The sequence below is a fragment of the Falco peregrinus genome, chromosome 4 (assembly GCF_023634155.1).
Source record: "Falco peregrinus isolate bFalPer1 chromosome 4, bFalPer1.pri, whole genome shotgun sequence".
In the NCBI taxonomy this organism is placed as follows: Eukaryota; Metazoa; Chordata; class Aves; order Falconiformes; family Falconidae; genus Falco; species Falco peregrinus.
In genome coordinates, this window is record NC_073724.1 from 56,791,499 (window position 1) to 56,815,330 (window position 23,832).

A 23,832-nucleotide genomic window follows, 5' to 3' on the forward strand; every position below is an offset into this window, starting at 1 on the left:
AAATTTTCAGTTGAAAAAAAATTAAAAGCTCATATTCAACGTTTATGCTGTGAAAGGCTGTATACTGGTTAGCAGAGACCTTTCTGCCAGATTTTAATTTGTGAAACAAATTATACTTGAAAAATCTGAAGCAGCAGCTCATTTGTGAATTGTCACTGTGAGGTAACAAACTTTTCATGTCCCTGAAATCTAGTACTCTTCTATCTAGGAATATTAGTCTCTGCTGTAAAACTATTTTTTCTAGTGGTAACAGGGCTTGTTTTAAAGGTTACAGTGTCCCATAGTTTTGGCATAATAATTGGGACAGGAGGCTATTGCACATCAAGAGGCTAGCAGGGGCTGTAACAGAATGAGGAGGACCCTTTGCCCATCATTCTGTTGGCCTCAGAGATCATAATGGTCCATTTGTACACTGTGAGGGCTGTCACAATTTAAGACATTCATAAACTTATAAAGCTCTTTTATCATCTTTAGAAAAGGCCAGGGATGGACCTTTTGTGGTCATAAATCGCATCTAAAATGCGGGACTTCTGGCAGCACAGTCTCTCCTTGGCACTAAGTGTGATCAGAAGCATGAAGCTGTGAAATATTTGTGATGAAGGTTGGCTACTACCTGGTGTGCGTTGGTGCTCTACTCGCAGCTTACCTCATTCAAAGGGTAAATTCACCGTTTTCTGAGAACTCAAAAACCTCGCTTATGTTGTGACAGTCCAGCTGGCGAGAGGAGGATTGTTGGTCTGTAGACTGTACTTCCTCTCTCTTAATTTTGCTGTGCCTTCTTTACTAATTCATGCAGAGCTATGTAGTTTAAGACACTGTGAAAGCAACTGAATTTTTCTTCGGGAAGCTGAGAGTTTTGGGTGAAGTCAGGCAGAGTATTTGCTTAAGTGCTAGTATACTAGTGTTTAAGCAGGTCAGTAGCCAAGAGAAGGTATCTACTACCCTTCCACCATTAAACTTGATATGCAGTAAATGTTTGAGATGCCTCTTTGCATGTCTGTAAGGTTAAAGAGGAACTATCTTATCTCTGACAAACTTAGGGCCTCCCTTAAGTCTAACAATCCTAAGGTTGATCAGGGAAATCCACTTTGCCTTGAGAAGGTGTCCCTTTTAATGTCATCTGTTGGGATTTAGTGCCATGTCTTAAGTGGTTACTTGTAGAAGTAAGTACAACTAAATGTGCTCACTGCATAATACTGTAAAAGGATTTATCCCCATTTAAATCGGGCATAAGGTTGTTGAATAGGTATTTTTAGAATGAGAGAATTTTTTCTGAGTACCTATCTATATATAGGGGTGTGTGTGTGTTTCTCTTAGAAAATTCTTATTTAGAAAATGTAAATTTTATTTTTTTTAAAGATAACAGTGATTTTTCTAGTGTTTCAAAGTTAGTGAACCAACAAGTAAAGAAGGGAAGAAAAGTTATTTGCATGTCACCCTGATGAATATATTCAAGACTTCTCAAGATCATTTCTGCACATTAAAAAGTTAACAAGTACAGCTTAAGCTGATGTTGCATAGCTAAAATAAAGTGGCAGCCTGTGTTGTTATTGATTGACTGCAATGCTATTTAAGGCTTGAGGCTGACAGACTCTGGAGGATGCAGAATAGATTATGCAGATTTATCACTGCTGGTTCAATATTTCAAACTCTGCTAAATGTGGTGGTGGTTGTGTTCTGACTGACTTGTGTTCAGTGTGCTGAATGGAAAAGGTCTGGGACCGCTGCTGTTTCTGGAGGAGGAGTGCTGTGACTGTTCATGGACTGTCAGGAACAGCCGTGGCTGGGGCAGAAATGGGGACCAAAGCATACTTTCTGCAGGTCAGAGAAGGAAACTAACTCGAAATGGAAGATACTTGTGTTGGGGCTGCCAGCCTGACATCAAATTATTCATAACTTAAGTAAAAAATGATTCATATGTAAGAGTAGAAGCCAATGTGTCTTGGTGTTTAGAGTGTGTAGGGGTAAATTCACAGGAGTGAAACCATTAAACAGACCTGCTCAGAGCCTCTGATGTTAAGAAGCAAACTTTCTAGAGTTTTTGTTCTCTTTTGGAATTAGTACATTTGGAAAAAGTGTTCTCTAATCTCTCTCATGAGAACTAATAGTGTTTTCTTGTCTTCTCATTGAGGTGATTATCTGCTGGTCAAAGTACCAAATGCTGTTACATGAAGATGTTATGTAAGTGCTGGATATCTTAGCTTTGCAGTTTTCCAGAAAATGCTTTTGAAAACTTTTCATTGCATTGAATTACTCTTCAGATGCGTTGACTTTTTTGTGTGATATTTTTTTTTTTTATTTTTTAGGTTTGTTTATTATTGTTAGTTGAAAACAAATGTCTATTTCTGAAATTACTGGGTTAGGTAGATACCAATATTAGCTTCTCTTCCTGTGTTCTTATATCTGTTCTGCCCAATGCTGTTCTCCATGTTTCACACATTGCTTTCTGATTCTGCTCTCGTAGGTGCAGTTCAAGGCACGGCATCATGATATGCTAACTCAAGTGAGTAGCTTGTTGCTGCTGAAATTCAGGCAGGTCTTGCTTTTCCCCTTCCCTATTCATCTTGTTCCTAGCTATGAAACACTCTTGTGCTGCCCAGCCCAAGCATACCTGCTGTTGACTGATGCTCCTCTGCTAAAAAAAAAACCAAACCAGACATCCATTTCAATTTGAAAAGCAGGCCTAAAGAGTGCAACTTTTTTTTTTTTTTTGTTGAGTTTAGTTTTCTTTCATTTCAGTGAGCTGAATCTGTGCACTCAAGTGAAGGTCAGAGCTGTCTCTGGACAAGTATCAGGAGCTTGACTGTGTGTGTGGGAAATCAGATGGAGGGGACAGCAGGTGCATCCCCTGCTTTTATGTCTGTATACTGGCAGCGTCATGAGACTGCGTGAAACTTCCTACACTTCAGTCCACTCCCATAGCACATGTTTTCTTGATGATGCTGTATTTGTTAGCCTCCCATATGTACTGGCTTGGTCAGCTGCTCTGAAGAACAAATGTTAAAACTCCAGTGAGACCACCAAGAGGGTAATCTTGACAAACTGATGGATCTATATCTCTGAGCTTCCACCTGAGAGCTACTTGCATCTCACATTCAGTTCAGGAGCCTTAGCTGCTTATGAAAGTTTTGATGGTTTTGTTGGTAATTGAGCAGGTGCTGCCCTGCTTCTCCATCACACGCTTGTTTTCCAAAGCTGGGGCACCTAATGTTGATGGTCATGTTTATGCTTAAACAGAACCCTCCCTCCCCTTTCTTTGCATCATGGCAAGATTTCTGCTTATGCAGATATGCTGTCAAACGCTGTTATCGTAAGAAGCCATTTATTGCACTGATGCTCCCTTTTAAGGAAGACCTTCTCATGTAAACACTAAAGGGTGTTGCCTACAGCAAGATTAGAAAATACAATTTAAAAAAACTTGCTAAAATACCTTTGATTGTATACATCAAATTAAAATTCTTAGAGCAGATAAACACTAGACTGCAAATGGACCTTCAGGTATTCCTTCTCTCCTTTCTCAGTCTCTGATGAAGGATGGCCTGATCTGCATTACAGGATTGTAAATTGTGAATAATTCTGTCGAAGCCAGTAGTTACACTTCGGTGAGAGCTGAATTAAGACTTTGAGTAGTCTGTGTAGCAATTTTTCTCTTGGAGGGAGTGGGGGAAAGGATGAGGCATATACACTTGGAGTTGTTAAGGAATGGTTAATACCTCTTATGTTGTGGTAACTCACTCTGCAAACTGGTGGGTTGGGAGAAAAAAATCTTAGTTTCCCCTTATGAGAGCAAGAAGCCTAGAATAAAGATGGAGGATTGCAGTCTTTCTCTGAGAGATGTAAATATGAGACTGTTCTGTTACTCATAGTGATTTCAGACCACCAAATGTTCAGTCATGTATGTTCTACATGAACATATTCTAAATGAATGTTTGTGTGTACCAGTGGACTATTAATGCATCTGGGGAGCAAGTCACCTAAGACGTATATTAATGATTAAAACATGCACTAGTATGTCTTAACTTTCTGTTTTAAAACCTTCTAGTACCAGAGTTTTACCTGTTTTGTTGTTAAATCAAGGAGAAGCTTGAGATACGCTTGGAGTTAGTAACAGGTTATATTTTATTAAACTGAAAAGATGATCATAGACTTGCCCATTCTGAATCACTTTTTCAACCTTCTGATTTTAGCGACATTTTTTAAACCTTATGAAGTATCTGTACTTTGGCAGTGTCTGTTTGATTTCTTCAGCATAGTGGACTGGTGACTGAATCTAGGATCCAGCTAAAAGCTTTGTTTTGGAATAAAAACAAATCTTAACTTCCTTCCTCTCCCATCCTAACCTCTACCAAGGGAAAACAACTTCCCTGAAACTTCACATGTTGTTTTCCTCCTATAGAAGACCTTCTGGGTGAAAGTTTTGCAAAAAGAGATGTGAAGCTTCAAAATGATGAAGAATTGGATTTTTTTCCCCTCTTTTTCATTTCTTGAAATTTTTCATGGAGCGTTGTCAAGTGTAAACCACCTTTAAATGTTCAGTGAAAAGTTTGAGGGCTTTGAGATTTTCTTCCCCCTTTCCTGTCTGAAGGGGGAAAAAAATACAGTGTATCTGTATTTTTGAGGTCTGTTGAGGAAGGAACACAAATATTGAAGACTTACAGTCTGGTCTGACTTGCCTAACTTCTGAGATCAAGAGGTCTGCTCTTCAGTTTTCCTTCCAGACCTCGGTAGTCTTATCCTTTTCCTACCTGACTAGAGACTCCTGCGTTTGCTTGTTTTTACTTCTCAGGGAGCACTGAGGCAAAATGAAGATCCGTTCATTAATGTGACAGCTGAATCTTACTGTTCCCTACCTGCTGGGATGTGTAGCTGTGTGACTGCATTGCCATTAACTAAAATGGATTACTATAATGTGATGGTAAGAGGGAGAGTGTTTCACTTATTTATAAATTACTCTGGTAGGCTTAACAGGTAGCATTTGATGCACTGTTTAATTTGTATAAATATTAATGTACTTTACTTTTATAAGCTGGTAGTAGGTGGATGAACATGAAATTAAGTGTCTTAATTCTGCCCTGTGCAACAAATTCATGAAAAGCCCTGAAGCTGGGAAGAACACCTGTTTCTGCAATGATAGAAGGAGGGGGAATTCTGTATTTATGCAGGTCTGTGATCTGTAAGTTGCATGCTTAAGCTTTCTTTTAATTTTTTACGGTGACCTTAGAAGGAAACATACTTGCCCATTTGTCACTCCACTTCTTACTCGGAGATTTCAAAATCCATTTAAAAGAAGTTTGTGTTGAAAGATCTGAGTTTGTGTTTCAGAAAGAGTACATAAAATGTTGGAAACATCGGGTTACACAGGGAGTGGAAAGGTATTTGAACTTGTGAATGAGTCGTGTTTCCAGGGCTTTTAACCTAAAGTGGTTAATATCTTTTATAGCTGTAGGAACAAAGTTTTTTAGTGACTGATAACTTGTTTTTTAGCAATTTACAAGTTTTAAATTCCCATTCAATTCCAGTTACACAGAGTATGTGTTGTATAAATTGACTTTACTGGTTTTTATTTTTCCTTGCTTTCAAGTTTCATTCAGCTTTAATATTCCAAGTATAGAAATACTGATGACTTGAAATACTTTATTTACAGTTGTGCTTCTGTTATGGCTGCTTATACAGGGTTCTTGTATTTAAAAAAGCAGCTCCAAAGAACAGATGCACTGATGGCTGGGTTTTAAACTCCTTAAAAATAGGAGAGAGGGGAAGAAGTTTATTTTTACTTCTGTTTCCAATTTCTTCTAAAAATATTTCTATTTAAAAATTGTTTACAGCTACTTAGTTTTGTTCAAGAACTCTAGAAGAAAACAGTTAGTGGTAGCCTTTTACAAGGCTTTAGTTGATTCTTGCTTGTATTTCCCAGCTGGTGTTAGAGTACATCTGGAATCTATGAAATTCCTTTCTTTGTTCCTCATTTCCTGTTCCATTCACTACTACAGCGTGGCGTTCTGAAAGCTGTTTCTGTTGGTATCCTCTAAGATGTGTGTTTTAAAGCATCTAATTAGAGTTTTTAAAGGTGGTTATATGTTCCTTGTGTTTAACGGTGTAATTGAACTGTATCACGAAACTTCTCAGACATTTTGTTTTGGTATTTCAATGAAAAATAGTTCCGTTGATTTTTCTGGCAGTCATTCAGCTTGTAGAATTGTAGGAAGGAGGGTGGTAGAAAGAGAAGAAAAATCTGGTAGATAGTATAAAAGCTCCCTTTCTTAGTCTTTCTCTCCTTCCTCCCTCTGCCCAAGAACAATCACCAGTTTGTAATGGAAAATTAATTCACTCTTGCAGGAGACGCTGGGTATGACATCCTACAGTTGCTTTTAGATTCTGGTTTGAAAAGCTGGTCACTGCTACAGAACACGTGAACACAACCTTGGAAATTTGAGCTCTGATAGTATGACACAATGTGACAGTTGTGTGTGTCTAAAAACAATCTATCCCCTCCAAACCAGCAAATGTGTGAGTTAGATTTACTAGTAGGGATTGCATTGTTGCAGACTCCTGATAGTCACTAAAAAAGAGAGGGGATGCAGGGGTCTAATGAATTACTCTTATTTTTTGCAAGAAGGTGTTTTGTTCTAAGAACGAATCTGAATAAATTGTACTTTTATGAATACTTGCGTGTATGAGTGGCTGGCCCAAGTTTTGCAGAACAAAGAAAAGTTCTGCATAGTCCAGTGGTTGGGTCTTCTGTTGTTGTCATTTGCCAGCTCTGAGTATGATCTCTGAAACAGCAGCTTTGCTCTCTACATGTTGTCTGTAGTCATGAAAGATCTGTAGCGGTATGATACATGTTCAAAGGCTTCTTCACAAAACACCTGCTGTTAAGGTGAGGCTTGCATTATAAACATTACATCTTCCCTTTATAAATGCACAAGCTGTTTCCCCTTCCATTTTTTTGAATTGCGGAATATCTCTTGAAATGGCAGCATTTGCTCTCATGGAGAACTTAATATTGGAGAAGTTTATCTTATTTTTAGCTGTCTCTTTTAATGCAATTTAGTAGAGAGAAGCAAGAAATGCTAGCACTGAGACCTGTTACTCCCCTACATACCTACAGATTTTCAGATCTGCTCATTCCAGTTGCTTATCCTCTTCTGACTTTTTCAGATGTCCCTAACAGAAGCTGTATAATTAATTACATTAAAAGGGTTGTACATATGGATAGTTGCACATTATATTTATTCCGTGTATTATAATGAAACTAGGGGAAGTGCTACTTGTTTCCCACAAGGTATACAAAAATAGTGGCAGAACTGTGAAACTCCAGCAGTTACCTGAAATCTGTCTGTCAGCAGATCACATGGGTGGGGTGCAGTATAAGTTAGCACTTTTTTTTGTTGTTGTTTTGTTTGTTTGTTTTTTTGTTTTAAGGTTCTGGCATCCTGTGCAGTTACATAAAGGTAACAGTGCTGCTCAGTGTGGCTGAGATTTGGGTAAAACCTTTTTTATTTAATGTATTTTGCTCTATAGGTGATAATTGTTACTTTGAGGCTGTATTGTGCTCTTTCAGGAGGCAGTAAAGGTCCTAGAAAACCTGCACCTGCTCTGCTCAAGTCAGAGAGGAGCTGTGCTCCTGTCAGTTCTGTCAGTAAGGTACTTGATCTATGCAAATTCTCACTAGCCTAGACTCAGTCTGGTCCTAGGCACCTCCTTCAGACCATGTTTCCCTGCAGCACTGGGACATGAGCCTAGTTCACTTCCTGAGATCAGGAGTTACATTTTGCCTCTGCGAACGTAATGGTTAAGTTCTGACTTTTGTGTAAAGTATTCCCCAGTAGGTAAGCAGAAGGAACCCATCAGCTATTTCTGCAAATGTTCTCTCGTCTGTTCTCTTTGGAAATTTGGAGTTGCATTTTGTAGTGTAGATATTTGATGTCTGGGACCTTGACTGATGTTGCATAATATTCAAATGTCAAGTTTTTAAGATACCTGAAGAAGCACATTTGTGCACTGTTAGCATCTCTTGCCCCACATGTAAGGTAAGAGTTGACCAACACCACTCTTACTTCTGTAAATATTAGTCTTACCCTGTGTTTGTAGGTTGTTCCATGTAGTTAATTTTGCTGCATGCTGCCAGCCAGCAGCTCTTGTGTGATTCTGCTTGATCAGTGTTCACACTGGCAGTGTGTGATACTTCAAGACATGAGGTCCAGGTGGTTGTTGCAGAATAGGCTTCGGCTATTAGGGCTTCAGAGAAGAAAGAGGGTTGTGGTCAGTGGTCGTAAATCGACCCCTGACTAAAGCTGGGGGAACTGTTTATGCCTCTTCCCTGCCATATTGAAGCATAGAGGCAGCCTGTGTACTCTCTGGGGTGGTGTCTGCAGTGGACTTCAGGAAATTGGTGTTGCATGTTAGGGTTGGAAGGAACTAGATTTCAAGATAGTGTAAGTGGTATACTTATTTTCTCCTTACTTCCCTGTGGCTTTTTATTTTTTAGGCCTACTAAGCAAAATCGCCTGAGATAGAGGGGAAAAAAAAGAAAGCTAATTTTTATTCAGACCAATACTCTGGACTGTCTGTTTTTGAGTAGTGAGGCAGAAGTTTTTGACAGGGAGTAAAAAGTGCCTGGGGGAATTTGGGGTGTTGCAATACAACAAAATAACTTCCGTAAAAATGAGGCTCTAACAGGCTGATAATTAGTGTGTTTTGACACCTGCTTCTGTGACAATGTTCCAGAGAGTTGTGGGTTTGAAAGTAAAAAAATATTAACTGAATGACTCTTAAAGTCAGCTCCAGCAGTAAAAGTAACCAATCTCTGTAATAGTCTAGAGGGAAATTTTGTCATTATTAGAGTTTCCTGATAACACCTGCAAATCTTTGATGTGCTGATGCCTTGCTTCTGGTGGTGGGAATTGGTAATCTAGTCCTGCAGGTAACTTGTACTTCATGCTCTTGAATATGGCCCTTACTTTGTAGTGCAGATTGGATCTCTGGAACGGAAAGTGCCAGGCTGCAGGTGTACCAGAACTCCTCGTGTCCTTTGTGGGGTTAACCTAGGTACTTCAGAATGTGATCCAAAAAACGCCTACTACTTGTGAAGTGACTTGCCTGGACAAAATGCTGGGTACTGGGCTAGGTCTGATCCCTTGTTGCTCTCCGGAACTCAGCATGTGAGGTGGGGACAGGAGCTCCCATGCATTCCCTTCAGAGTATGGAGTCAGTTGCAAGGCAGGACCTTGTAGCTATGCTTTACAGGTGGGAATTTGTCCCTGTTGTGCTTTTGGAGGAGGCAGTGGTGGTTATATATTGGTGCTTTTGTGGTATCCTAGGTAAAGCATTTGGTCTTTAATGTCGTGACAAATGTGCTAATGTATTTTGCAGTATACATATCTTCTATGGTATTGGGCTGTAGGGGAGAGAATTGGCGATGCTTGTCTTGGGCAGGTTGGGCTTGGACAGAAGCAAAGCACAGTGGAGCATTTTGATCCTAGTGCAGGTGTTGTGCATTTATTTGATTTTTTTTTTTTTGTCCCTGTTTTCAACATGGATGCACGCAGCAATTTTTTTTTTTTTGGGTGTCTTAGAGTCTGAATAATTTTCCCCCAAACTTAAGAATTTGTGTAGTCACTAAGGCTGGGCATGGCAGGGAAAAGAGTGTCTTACAGTGAACACATTTAGAAAATCACGTGTGGGATCTGTGCAGCTCACCTTTTGCAGACATCCTTTAAGAGGAGAACCAGTTTGTTTGTGTTGGCTAGTAGCCCCTGACAAGGTGTTTGTTGCTTCTCTGTCCCCTATGGTACACTCAAAACCAGCTGTGCTGGAGTGCTGAGCCTCCGTAGCTGCAGGGGGAGCAGGGTGTGGGAAGGATGAGCTGTAGCATAACTAGTGCATGCTAGTTATTTTTCCCTTTGCAGTTCTTTCTTTGGAAAACATGAGATTTACACTAAAACAGGCTAGCACAGGATGAAGGTGATGACAATACAAAGCTTCAAAACATCATTTTGAGCCAATGGATTTGCTTTATAATCAGGATTTGTGTTGTGTTTTTTTAAAAAGCATTAAAGTAAAATTGTTGTACCAAAATAGCTTATTATCAAAAGTATGATTAAGTTTCTTTGAGGAATGGCGCACATAGTTGGCTGTTGATGGGGAGTACTGTGAAACCTGTTGTAAGGCTGCAGTTGAGAGCTTTTGGGGGAGAAAGGGAAGGAGGTTGAGGCTTTTGTAAATTAAAAGTAACTCAAGAGGATGCTGCTGTCTTCTGTGATATTAGTGGTGCCTATAGAAGGTCTTTAGTTATGCCCAGTCTCCAGGATTATATCAGCAGTTACGGCTTAGCCATAGACAATGTAATCATGTTGCTGTTGATTAGTACTCTTGTAATAATCCGGATTGGATGGTTCAGCTCCAAACCTTCAAGACTCTAGACAGTAAGTTTGACCTGGCCCACTTAATTCATTTTATAGTCTCAGGTGTAATTTTTCCAGTTCATTAATTGTCTAATTAAGGGTAATGATAAATGAGGTTTTATACTAATTATTTGAAAGACAGTCTGATGTAATGTTAGGACAGGGAGTAATGGCTTTAAACTGAAAGAGGGTAGGTTTAGATTAGATGTTGAAATTCTTTACTGTGAGGGTGGTGAGGCCCTGGCACAGGCTGCCCAGAGAAGCTGCGGATGCCCCATCCCTGGCAGTGTCCAAGGCCAGGCTGGATGGGCCTTTGAGCAATGTGGTCTAGTGGAAGGTGTCCCTGCCCATGGCAGGGGGGTTGGAACTAGGTGATTTTTAAGGTTGCTTCCAACCCAAACCATTCTGTGATTTAGGAAAGTCACTGAAACGCATAGCTGCTGTTCTGCCTGTAGGACAGCCTGGGTACTGTCTCACTGTGATGTGATGGTATCAGACGTAAGTCTTTGCTCACTTCCCTAGCAGCTGGAATGAGTATCTAGAAAGCTTGCACTGTCTACCCCTGCATCTGCTAAGCACTGGTGAGCTTCCAGAGTCAAACAGTTGAAATTGAAGGTTACCATCATGAGGATTGTCCATTGTAACCTTGATCTAATCCCTTTGTGGACACAAGATTTATAAAATTTGTGACACTACAGGAATATATACTTATAGAAGGAAAACACCGTGCTGCTTTCAATCCATGGGATGGGCGGTACTTGTGTAATGAACAGTTGTTCTGTGTTTTGTCCCTGTAGTGGAATCCATGGCTTCTTGCACATACGTTCAGTTCAAAACCTGCTCTAGCACTGTTGATGAGCTCTTTCACTGCAATCCTTATCATATGATGGAATTCTTAGAGTTATCTTCCAGCCTTTTCTGAGGCAGAGCTGACTTAAGTGGGGGAAGGAGTGGGAAAAGGATATCTACCATGGTGCCAATTCGAGTCTAATCCTGGATTTTTCTGGAAGGCAATTTTGTAGAAATGGCAAGGATCTCAGATCTGAATAGCACATTGGGCACTGTTATTCCACTATGGCAGACTTCTTTCTTCATTCTTACTTCATTCACAATGTGCTTTCCCCCTGCTGAGACATGCGGAGCAGGTGCCTCGCAGACAGCTCTCCCAGCTGTATGTAGAGATGGAATTAACTTTGGTTAAGCAGTGCCCAGGGTGGTGAAAGAGCCCTGCTAGGTGAAGGGACAGAGGAGAACAAGTAGGATTCTGTTTCTTTGTGTAGCCAAGTCTTGCTTCCTTCCTTTCAAGATCCTGTTCTTGTCAATCTGCACTTTGAGTCAAATGCCTTCTGTGTCCTCCTGGACATGGTAGGGCTCTTGCAGTGAAAGTTCTGGCTGGCATATCCTGCACTGGGGAAACGAAATGCAATACCAGAGCAAACAGCTCTTACAGGACCCGAGAAGACCTATTTTCTGGGATTTTTAGGGACTTTATTTTAAATGTTTAAGTTCCTATTCTAAAGCCAAGGTCTGCCTAATGCTTGATTTTAATATTTGGACATCTGCAAGACAAGCAGACTTCTCCTGAGTTGATGTAAGCTGTTTTAGCTGCAACACTAAGGGGAGTAGAAAGAGTTCAGCAGAAAACAGTTTTAGTGACTATTTAGATATGGAGAATAGAGACTAAGGAGGAAGCTATTATCAAGAAACTGGTACTAAATTGTTGCTTTCCCTTTTCTTCTCCCCTGTGTACCCCTCTTCCCCCTGCCCCTCCCCAGCAGAGCTTGTTCAGGCTCTTCCTGTTCTTCTGCAGCATTTAACACCAGGTTTTGCCTTTGTGTAAGGTGGCAGTAATGGAATTTCTATCAATGCAATGCCATGTAAAGGTTCCAGTCCTGGTGTGGAGCATTGTTTTGTGCAATAACTTCTGTTCTAGTTGCTTGGAGTCCAAACAATGTAGAGAAGTCTGCTATAGCCTTAATAATAAATCCCATTTTGTATTCTAGCTGCTTGCCTTTCTGAAGAGCTGCTAGTCACTTATGTTTCAAATACAATGTTTTGCTTAGCCTTGGCAAGTGTAGCTCTGTTCTGGATAGCAGTGATTACTTAAATACTCCAGTGGTCCTTGTGACTTTTGTAACAGAACTCCTAGTGCCCTGCTGGTGTAGGGAGGTGTTTTACTAATACTTGGAGTAGAACTGCCTGAGCAAAAGATGAATTTACTGTGGCTCTGTTAAGCCATGAGGCCATCCTGTCCCACTTGTTGTGAAGAACAAAGTGGATTACTTGGTAAAGAAAGGCAAGCTGGAAGCTGAGTGTGACAAAAAAGCAGGCAGGGTGATGATCTCACCAACAAAGCAGGGAGGCCTATGGTAGCCAACAAGAGTAGAGCAGGTCCATGATGTTAACCAGGGTCAACCAAGATCCTGGTGACCACCAGACAAGTCTGTAGTGATGGGTATGTCCAAGGTAACACCAGGAAATTAAGTCACCAGTTCAGGGTCAGGATAGGTAAAGGCAAACCTGCTACGTAGCTCTGGCAAGGTCTAAGGGCCGGTGGCTGAGCTGGGATGCAGCTCCGAATTGGAGAAAGGAGCCCAGTGAGTTTTCCTCCAGTGCTTTTGTAGCACAGCTCTCATCCCAGCAGCCCGATCTGAGCTTACACAGCTGCACCTTCTCACAGCTGGCCTTGAGGCCTTCAGACCCCTGGGGCACAGGCGAGAGGTTGTGCTCAGGGCTCTCCCTGGCACCACTGATGTTTTGGTAAGATCTTATCTGAGCTAGCCTTTATCTCATAAAATCTTACACAGTTCCTGATCTTGGGGTAGCCATGGTGGGAATCCTAAAGGGTGAAAAGAGGAAGTGCAGATGCAATAACAGAAAATAGTGCTGCATGTTTTGTAACACTAACTGCGGCAATAAAATGCATCCTGTATTCTAGGGGAGCCAACCCCTCGTGATTCTTGAAGTCACTGTGACTTACATTGGAAGGCACATATTTCCACAGCTCTTCGTGGATAAGGAGTGTGTGGGAGGCACTAGGTATTAGGTAGCTCTTGCTACAGTATGTAGCTGATTGCTAGTTGGACTGCTGGGATGGAAAGGAAGTAAATTCTCTTGAAGCCTCTTTAACCTTTTGCAGCTGTGTTTTGTCCCTTTATTCATCCATGTATTTTGGCCAATATCTCACTTTCATTCTATGACATTTTTTAGTGATTTATTCTTCTTCCCTTTTTCTGTGGTTTGGAAACCATGTCCGATTTTTGTTAAGTTTCTGGTGCACGTTCTTACTTCTCTCCAGTCTGTGGCAAGCCTGCCCTTATATCATGTCAGCACTATTCTGTTGATTAGCAGCAGAGAACTATTAGTATAATGTTATTTTATTTCCTGTCTCTTTTCTCCCGCCCCTCCCCCCCCCCCCCCCCCCCCCCCCCCCCACTTTCCAAGAAGGACTTTGAGACTTTTCTGTGCCATTTCTGTGGGAGCTGTATTGAATATTGAAGGAGTTTTTGCAGCAGACAGAAAGGTTGTGTAAGAATTACTTTCTGAGCTCAACCAGTGGTTCTCCCTGCAGACCTGGACTCAAGACGAAGGAGTTCTGTTTGCATTGGTTTGAAAGATGGTGTATTTCATAACAGCAGGAGTTGCTGCTTCCACAAAAGGGAGAATAATGACCAGTGTTTTATAGATAGACATGTGGTGCTTCAATCCTCCTCTTTAATTCTCTGGTTAAAAGAGCTAGAAGAGGTTATCGGTGTTAATCTTCTTTTCAGAAAGGTGAATGATAACTCATGCAAAATATTTTGAATTGTAGTTTGATTGCATATCATGGAAGATTCACTTTTAGGAAGTACTAGAGAATACTATTGAGTGTATCTGAAGCTTGTTCTGCATAATCAAATTGCTGAGGTTTTTTTTTTTTTTTTTTCCACTTATGAGGCACATAAAGTCTGCACTGTGTGAGTCCTCGCTGCAGGACAGCAAGCATTCCTGGTATGTTTAAGGGTATCTTGCTTGTGTTAGAGCAGGGAGATGACAGGGATTTAAGCAAAGATGTAAGGAGACATCAGTTGCGGGGTGGGGAGGAGGGAAGGTTTTCACAACTGTCAGGTAAAGAAAGTGGTAGGGGATCTCCCTAAACCGAGAAGCAGTGAGTGCTCCTGAGAAGGGTACAGTAAGTTACTGAATGTTCCTTTATAGCGTGGCTTTACTGTTAGTACTGAGGTTTTGTGTGAGCTCTTTTACTTAAATGCAGTGTTGATTCTGGCACTATCTAGGTTAGATTAGGTGCTCTTTTTGAGCTGAAGAGTACAGCAAGGACATGGAAGTGGAGGGAAGTTGAAAGGACATGCTTATCTGGTTAAGTGGCTTTTTCCTCCCTGCTGGGAAGACCACGTAGCTGTACTATCTATTCAGTAGATGTCTTCTGCTGGGTGTGAGCTGTTGGTAATTTGCACCTCTTAATGATAACAAGTGAGAGAATTTTGTTTTAGATAATCCACATGATATGGGTGATTGTCATAAAGCATTTTTAACGGAGACCTGTCAGGGAAGTGAAGGGATGAGGAAGGAGGTTTGTTGTTAAAAGCATGTCCTTGTTCCTGCAGGTACACTGTAACTGGTTAAAGCTCAGAGATGTAATTGAATACCTTAGCAGATTTATTTTAGGTGGTTATTTTGCAGTTACTAACTGGATGTGTGCCCCATCTCTTTCCTTTTGAATGTAAGCTTGGTTGATGGCATTTATTGCCAGTGATTCCTGAGGAAAACAAGGCAGAGTCTGTGCTTACAATTAAAAGTACAGCTTCTAATATACACAAGAAATTTTGGCTATATGTGTTTACATCTACTTTGCCTTTACAAAAGGCAGCAAACTAATGGAAGAAGTACCATTTAAACATGTTGGGTGTGGGTCTGATAATGGGGAATGCCAGGCTCAACACTACTTACTTGAGTTTTATATTTTGCAAGAAAATTACAATTTCTGGGCTTGTGTGGAGTGGGGTTTTTTGGGTTTCTTTTTGGGTTTTTTTCCCCCTCTGCAGTGTGGACATGCGGCAACTTTGGATAGCTGTGCCAGCAGGAGTTACACAACTTAGTTGGAATGGCAGACTGTGCTGGACAGGGGATATCCTATGAATTTGAGAATGAAGCCTGTAGATGATAAATGCCAAGGCAAGAGTTAATTTAATACCCACTTTCCATAAATAGAGGAAGTTGATTCATACAGTCACAGCTAGAGAGAACATAAGCACGTCTGAGACTTTACTGTCTTGCTTGAGATCACAAATATGTTGAATGATGTGACGGTCAAGTTGCAAAATTCAGTCGTCTTCTACTCTTATAATGGAAGTCAGAAAGACAAAATGGCGTGGAAGGAAACATCTTTTTCTGTAATTGTTCTCTTCACTGCTTGGGTTTTTAATACTCCAAACAATTTCAGTATTCCAGACACTTCAGATGGATTTGTGATCTAGTTAAAAGATTAGCATCATATGATATTGGATTGTGCTTGTAGAAGAAAAAACCTTCAGATAAACTCGGATAAAGCTGTATCAAAAACCAACAGACTAATTACAGTCAGAAATGAAATGAAAGTTTTTAAAATGTCAGCTGAACAGAGTTTCAGAGTTAAAGCTTGCTTGAAAGTTGTGTAGGGTTTTCATATATCTCTATATAACATACACGTATACAATATAAAATACATATAATGTATTAAAATTACATAATTGTTGCAATATATATAGCATGTAATAGTAAAATACACATAATATCATCATTACCTGTATTATATATTTGCTGTATGTTGTGGAGAACAGTATTTCAGTGTGCGTGTATACTTTACTGACCACAAACTCTGCAGTGTTGAGGCACATTGGCTACAAATTACTGCAATTAAACATTACAGGGACCATAGCTTGGGTTACAATGTCAATGATATGGCTGGGTTTATCCAGAGATGAGTTTAGGACCATCTTTGTTTCTAAATGTGCTAGCCATCTGGCACAACTTAGTGTGTGTGGTTTGGGTTTTGGTTGGGTGGTTTTTGTGTATGTGTGTTTTTTGTTTGTTTTGGGGGAGGATGAATAAACACATGTTTAACTTAAGTTGTCTTTTGGATTAATTTTGCTGTCGCTGTAAAACTGGTGTCTAACTACTTTGGTTATTTAATTTCTAGCTATTTAGAAAAGTTGATAGAATAGGTGGTGGAGGCTTGTACCTGTCATGTTAACAGAGTAGGAGAATAAAGTGTGGTATTTCTCTGCGGATCTTCAGTGGGGTTTGGAATGAGAGACTACTTAGTTGTTTTTTAAAAAGAAATAATTTTTTTTTGCCTGGAAAAAAAGATTCACATCATAAGTTCTTCAGTATATACCAAACTAGTCACTCCCAGGAAAGAGTCTGCTCGGAAGAATGAAGTGTATCATTTTTCTTTAGTACTCAAAATATGAGTTTAGTAGACATTAGTAGATCCTGAAACCTGGACTGGTAGTTCAAGGGTCTACTGCATGCTGCATTTCAACTCTAAGCCTATCAGAAAAAAAGATAAACTCTTCATTTACCCTAGTAGGTGATGAGAAGTATAGCTTTCATTTCTGTCCAAAACTTTTTCTTTCTGCTTTAAATTGGTCATGTAGAAGGAACAATCTATTAAATATTCATTGCCGTCAGTCCAAAAATACTGCTGTTTTGCTAGGAATTTTTGGAAACTTTTAAGCGGTTCTTTCAACAAGTGGTAGCTCAATAATATGTGGTCTCCCTCAACCAATATTAAAAATGTAGTGATGTCGTTATAGTTTCTTAAATTCTACTCTTAAGTGTATGGAATGTGCGTGAAATGTAGTTGATGGGCTGCAGTTGATGCCAGACTGACACAAATAAAATCCCATCATTATGTTCACAGGGGTAATTAGTACAAACTGAAATATTTTTCTTGCTATTTTCCACCCCTGTGAATCTTGATTGAAGTTGCTAATGAATATTAAAAACAATACAACCCTATTCTCCACGCCTGAAATTGCACTGTTGTGATGATGGCTTTATACGTGTATGAAAGAGGAGATAAACTATGATCACAGTATTTTTGTAGGGAATTACAGCAACAGCTTTGTGATCCAGGGTTCATTGCAACTTGCAGTTTTCCTGCACAATTTCATGTATTCTTTGTTCTGCCCTTGTTTTTAAGATGCTAATTATGCTATCAAGCTGTTATATGCTCTACTAGCAAAATAACATTTGGCATAATTATTTATTTTTTTTTAACTATCCCATTTGGAGGTACATGGATGGAAGACATCCTGTATAAGTGTCATGCTTTAGAGTTAACTTTTAAAAATTATCTAGCTCTTGTTACGTTGCCATCTGTTTTCCTCTAGCTTGAAGAGGAAAGAGCTGTTGTGAATAATCTCAAGTCAGTATTTTAATAAAGTCTGATAGATCTGCTTACCTTCAGCTTGCATGTGTGTCAGAGTGAATAAATGTGCCATTTAGGAGGGGATATGTGGTTTTACAGTAGGAACTATAATGAGTTTGTTTGGTAATGCAGTGATTCTAATGTCTCCTCTATAGCTGGATTTGAATATAGCTGGAGAGATTTGTGTTAATAGGACACATTTATAGAATCACAGAATTATTTAAGTTGGGAAAGACCTTTAAGGTCATCAAGTCAAACCGTTAACCCAGCACTGCCAAGTTCACCACTAAACCATGTCCCTCAGCACCTCATCTACACATTTTTTAAACACTTCCAGGAATGGTGACTCAACTGCTTCCCTGGGCAGGCTGTTCCAATGCTTGACCAATTTTCAGTGAAGGCTTTTTTCCTAATACGCAACCTAAACACCCCTGGCACAACTTGAGACCATTTCCTCTCATCCTGTCACTTGTTACCTGGGAGAAGAGACCAACCCCCACCTCGCTACAACCCCCTTTCAGGTAGCTGTAGGCAGCAACAAGGTCCCGAGCCTCCTTTTCTCCAGGCTAAACACCACCAGTTCCCTCGGCTGCTCTGCATCAGACGATTGCTCCAGACCCTTCACCATCTCCACTGCCCTTCCCTGGAGACGCTCCAGCACCTCCACGTCCCCCTTGCAGTGAGGGGCCCAAACCTGAACACAGGATTCGAGGTGCAGCCTCACCAGTGCTGAGTGCAGGGGCACGATCACTTCCTTGGTCCTGCTGGCCACACCGTTTGGGATACAAGCCAGGATGCTGTTGGCCGCCTTGGGCACCTGGGCACACTGCTGGCTCATGTTCAGCTGCTGTCATCCAGCACCCCCAGGTCCTTTTCCACCAGGCAGCTTTTCAGCCCCTTATCCGCAAGCCTGTAGAGTTGCGTGGGGTTGTTGTGACCCAAGAGCAGGACCCAGCACTTGGCCTTGTTGAACCTCATAAAATTGGCCTTGGCTTATCAGTCCAGCCTGTCCACATGCCTCTGCAGAGCCTTCCTGCCCTCCAGCAGATCAGCACTCCTGCCCACCTTGGTGTTGTCTGCAAACTTTCTGAGGGTGCACTCGATCCCCTCCTCCAAATCACGGATGAAGGTATTAAACTGGACTGGCCTTGGTACTGAGCCCTGGGGAACACCACTGGTGACCGGCTGCCAGCTGGATGTAGCTCCGTTCACCATCAGTCTTTGGGCCTGGCTGTCCAGCCAGCTCTTCAGCCAGCACAGAGTACACCTGTCCAAGCCATGAGCAGCCAGTTTCTCCAGGAGAATGCTGTGGGAAATGTTGTTAAAGGCTTTACTCAAGTCTAGGGAGGCAACATTCACAGCCTTTCTCTCATCTGTATCTGGCCTGATGTGATCTTTTCTGCAGAATGGATTTATGTAGTACATGAACGTGTGGTTGCACGATGTAGGGGAAGATGCGCAACGAGCAGTCAGCTGGCTTGTGGTGTCTTCAAGTGGCTGTGAAGCTGCGGTGTTACTGGAATAGGTGAGGAAATCAATGTTCCCTGCTTAAAAAAAACCCTCTTTCTTGTGTGTTGGAATTCAAGAAAGTTAGAAACACTAACTTGCAGTTCAGATACTATTAAAAATTAGTTATAATACTTGCTTTTGAGTTTTCCTACCCATTTTATGCTTTAAAAGGTGTTTGTTTTATTCTGGAGGAATATCCTATATGTGCTAAGAACACAGTACTACAGGAAGCTGTTCTGTTATATCTGGCTTTCAAAGGAGAGAACCTCTGATTATTGACTATAAAAACTTGCATGAAGTAAGCAAATAACAGTGACCCAAAATGTTTTCACCTAAGTAGGTGTTCTAAAGAGTGATATTTTTGTTTATTTTTGTAGGCAATTTCTTTGGTTGAATCGAACTCTTCAAATTTTTTTCCCACTTGCAGGCGCATCCACCACTTCACTTCTGAATTTACAATGGGAGTACTTTAATTCTAGAACAAGTTATAGCTGGAGATACAAAACAAGTGGTTTCATTTGCAGAAGCCCACACTAGTCAAATATTTCAAAAGATGTGCAAAAGTCAGAACAGATGCTTTTCTGTGCTGAAGATTTTTAACATTCATTTTCACAAATGGTTCATCTCCTGGGAAGGTAGTGTCTTTCTTCAGAACTCACAAATCCATGGCTTGCAGCAGGGTGGTGGTTATAGGGCATGGTTATTTGGGATGTAATGGTTTTGGAGTATGTAGAGATGAACTTACGCCTCAGTGGAAACTGTTCTTGGGCTTCTCTCTGTTACTCTGTGCTTCTGTTCTGTGTGCCTACCTTCTTACCACTGAGAGTTCCTCTGTCCCTCTATTTTGGTACAGTGTACCTCAGGCACAGCTTTCCATTAAGAGTGTCTTTCTTATCAAAGTAATTTCTGTTAAGATTTTTTTTTTTTTTGCCAGCTTGCATTGCAGCTGTTACCGTACCTTTTTCATGCCTGAATTGGTGTTTTTTCCACAATAAAGCCTTTGGGAGCCATTTTTTCTCTCTCTTTATGTATATGACAATAGTGCTGAAAGTATACACTGCTAACAATAACATATTTCCTGTCCTGGTTACTGGGAACTGTTTATCTGCTTTAACTTCTTGTTGAAGGGACCAGATGCTTTGTCTTCTCCTGCTCTGTGTTGGTAAATCCTGATTTGTGTTCTATTTCCTCCCAACTTGTGCTATTACATAAGTAGACAAGAGGCTTCCCAGACCAAGAGGATGTTGGTCTTTATTTGCTGCACAAGAGAGACCTTGGTGTAAGGCATGTTGGTCAGGCTAGGTCGGCTTTGCTGGCCTCTTTATAGCTAGCCCTCAAATACAGTTTCTGCAACATATTGTGCAGTTGCATTAGCAAATACTGTAATGCAATATTCCAGTGTGATCTTTCATCTGAGGGATCTGAAGATGCATTTTGAATATGAAGTGCTAGAGAGGGAGGTAGTTCCAACTATGGAAGTTAGTTGTCTGACTTATTATGCACAGTCACAGATGGGAGGCTGCAGCAGAACTGGGATGGAATCCAGATCTCCAACCAAAACAGCTAACTTCTTGCATGGGAATATAAACTTCTTGCACAGAATAGCTCTGCTGTGTGGTATTGCTTTGTAAAAACAAATGGACCGTTTTTGAAACTACATGGAATGAGTAAGGGGTTAATTGAAACTGAATGGCTTGTTATTTTTGGGTGTAAAGAAGTGTTGATCTTTTTTGGTAGTCAAATGTCTGGTGTATTCATCCCCATCCTCCAGCATTAAAAATAGTGACTATAGCATGTACGTGGATTTGTGTGCATTTACCGCAACTTGTGTTCTACCCTAAAAGGTAAAGATGGGCATCTTTTTATCCAACAAATAGTCTTTGGGTAAGCATGTCTATTTACATGCTTTGAGTTTTGCAGCTGCTTATTGTAAATGTCAGTGAGGAACTTTCTTAGTCAGTGCAACTGTGTGATGTAATCCAGAAATCAACTTCATTTTACATATGATTATCAGAAGCATTCCTGCCTCCAGTCTGTGCTTCTTTTGTAAGCCATGAATTTGCGCAGGGGTTTCAGAAAAGTATTTGAAGACAAGCAGATGTTGCACAGGTATATCTTGGCCTATAGATACTTACTGACATTGGCTGCATATGATACCATAGCTTCATTTGACCCTCTGAATATGAAATAATTTCTTGCTTTTTATTTTTAAATTTTTGATAAAACTAGTACATGTTGTATCTGCAAGAAAAACATGATGTGCATTATATCACTTCTGTTGGACTCTGAAAAATGAAATATAAGTTCATGTGTGTGGGTATGTCATTACTGTTTGCCTGCTGGATGTGTTCTGTAAACTGCTGAGGACAGGGTTGACCAAGGTTTTGTGTATTCTGCGCTTTTGGTGACTGAATAGTTGCAACACCTAACTGAGGATTCAAAGCTGTGAGTTTTACTTGGCTATGTTGTCCTTATTGGTAATTGGGCTGATGGATAAGCTTGGTTGCAGTGCTTGCTCTGCCTGTGTGTCATTAAAACAAACCATCGTCACTAACTGGCTGTGTCAGCCCCAAGACCTGGTTTGATGCGGAAAAAAATTTCAGTGTAAGACTTCTTAATTAAGCTCAGCATCACATTTCTATATATTTTTTGTATTGCATTATGCTTCGTCATGCTGTGCCTTTATACCTCCATCCTGTCAAATATCCTTCACCTGCCCTTCCCTTTCTAAAGCTTAATCCTCCCTTATGATGTATGAATGTTTGTGTAGGCTTAAGCATTTCAAGAAAGAGGATGTCTTCTATGTCGGTGCAGCTCTCACTACAGCTGGACCTCTGCTACTGGAGCAAAGTCAAAGCAGGTTTGTGCTGTGTTAGACAGGCTTGTGGAACTGAACAAGCTTATAAAAATAAAACTTTGCGAATGTATTTCAGAGCAGTTACCAGTTGTCCCTCTTGTTCATGTTTTTAAATTCCCATACTCCTGCATATGTAAATGAACTCTGCTTTGTCGTTGGTAGTAAGTATGCAAAATGCTTAATATTTCCAGAATGCTGTACAGGTAATATGTCTTGCTCACCCTCTTTTCTGCAGCTGATATGACTGACTTGTAAACTGAAATGAGGAGAATAAAAGAAAACTAACATTGATTGATTTTCATTATATTAACATGTTGCATAGTTTAGAAGAGGAAAGTAGGTCACTTTCCATTTTTAATACCCTGCTTTATACTTCGCATAAAAAACCAACAGCTGGATTGCAGACGTTTCATGGAAAGTTACACATTTCCCTGTAAATATGGATTTTAATCATATGAGCATTTATAGAAATTACAGGGGAATATTGTGTTTTTGGCTTAGATGTTTCTTCAGTATCTGAGCTGCTTATGCCAGTGACGTGTTTCAGATGCACACAGCTACACTAACTTCTGAACCCTGTGGTTTTGATTGGATTTGAAGACTGTGCTCAGCTTCTTGCTTGGTTTTCTGCACTATGGTGCCTGTGTTATCTGTACTCAGTGCTGAGGAGTGAAGAAGTGAATGTTTTTTCCTCTTCCTGTAGTTACTGAAGTTGGATAATCTAGCATTTGGTTCTCATCACATTGCCTGCATAATGAGTCATTCTTTCTTGGTTAGACTTGTTCCTCAGGCCAAGATTCATGTGATGTTCCCCCTCTCAGGGCGATCAGATTAGTCACTGTTTTAAATCTTGTTTAAAAAATAAATTGCACCGCAGGTTGATGCCTTGCTTACCATGTTATATGCTTTTTATCTCCTCTCTGCTTGCTGTTTGAGTTCAGCAGCATCATTATATTGGAAAATGTTTTATAGTCATGGTAACTGACGTATTATTGAAGTCCCACTGAAATTAGCATATTAAATTCAAGACTTTTGGTACTAGCAAGGCATTGTCTATAAGGCAGGTGAATTTAATGTAGTTCAGTGTGGTGAGATACTTCTAGTTTAAACTTGGGCTTCTTTCATTATGCCGTTAAGAACAAAAACTACATTGCAACTGTGTGGTAGTGGCTTGAACTTCCTGAAACATATGAATCCAAAAAACCAGTGGTAATGACAAAAATTAGTAACACAGATGGCCTCGTATTGTGATACTTAAATCAGGCTTAAAGTATTTGGGACAGAAACTCTTCTTGCAGAATTATCTGTATTTGGAAATGTTTGACGGAAGTCGAGATCTGCTGGAAGTTTCAAACATTAGGACAGTGGCAGAGTTTTCAGTCCCTATTGTGCGATATGTTGTTACGAAGGCTCTTGAAGTTCTTTGTCTTGGTACTAGAAGATTTTAGGGGTGATGATTAATTGTGGGAAATAACAGTCTGGAAGACTAGCCATGCAGAAACTGTGAAGTGGCTAGTTCATAAGTAGGGAGAGGGAAAAATATGTACTGTGTTGTTGTAAACACTTAACCAATGCATGGATGTTAGTTAGCTAGGCTGTCTCAGTGGACAGCAAGAGGAACTCAATCAAATTATGATTTAGACAACCAGTTA

General features: G+C 40.4%; 1 protein-coding gene across 8 annotated transcripts in view; it reads left to right on the plus strand.

Annotated features, from left to right (window-relative positions):
• Positions 1–23,832, plus strand: part of RASA3 (RAS p21 protein activator 3) — a 179,732-nt gene that overhangs the window by 48,650 nt on the left and 107,250 nt on the right. Inside the window, exon 1 of one of the 8 annotated variants that reach the window (XM_055801499.1) lies at positions 4,787–4,915. The exons of the other annotated variants lie outside the window; for them this stretch is intronic. The gene's annotated coding sequence lies outside the window, so the exon portion shown is untranslated. Of the gene's footprint in view, positions 1–4,786; positions 4,916–23,832 lie in introns of those variants that run through there. 8 annotated transcript variants of the gene reach the window in all.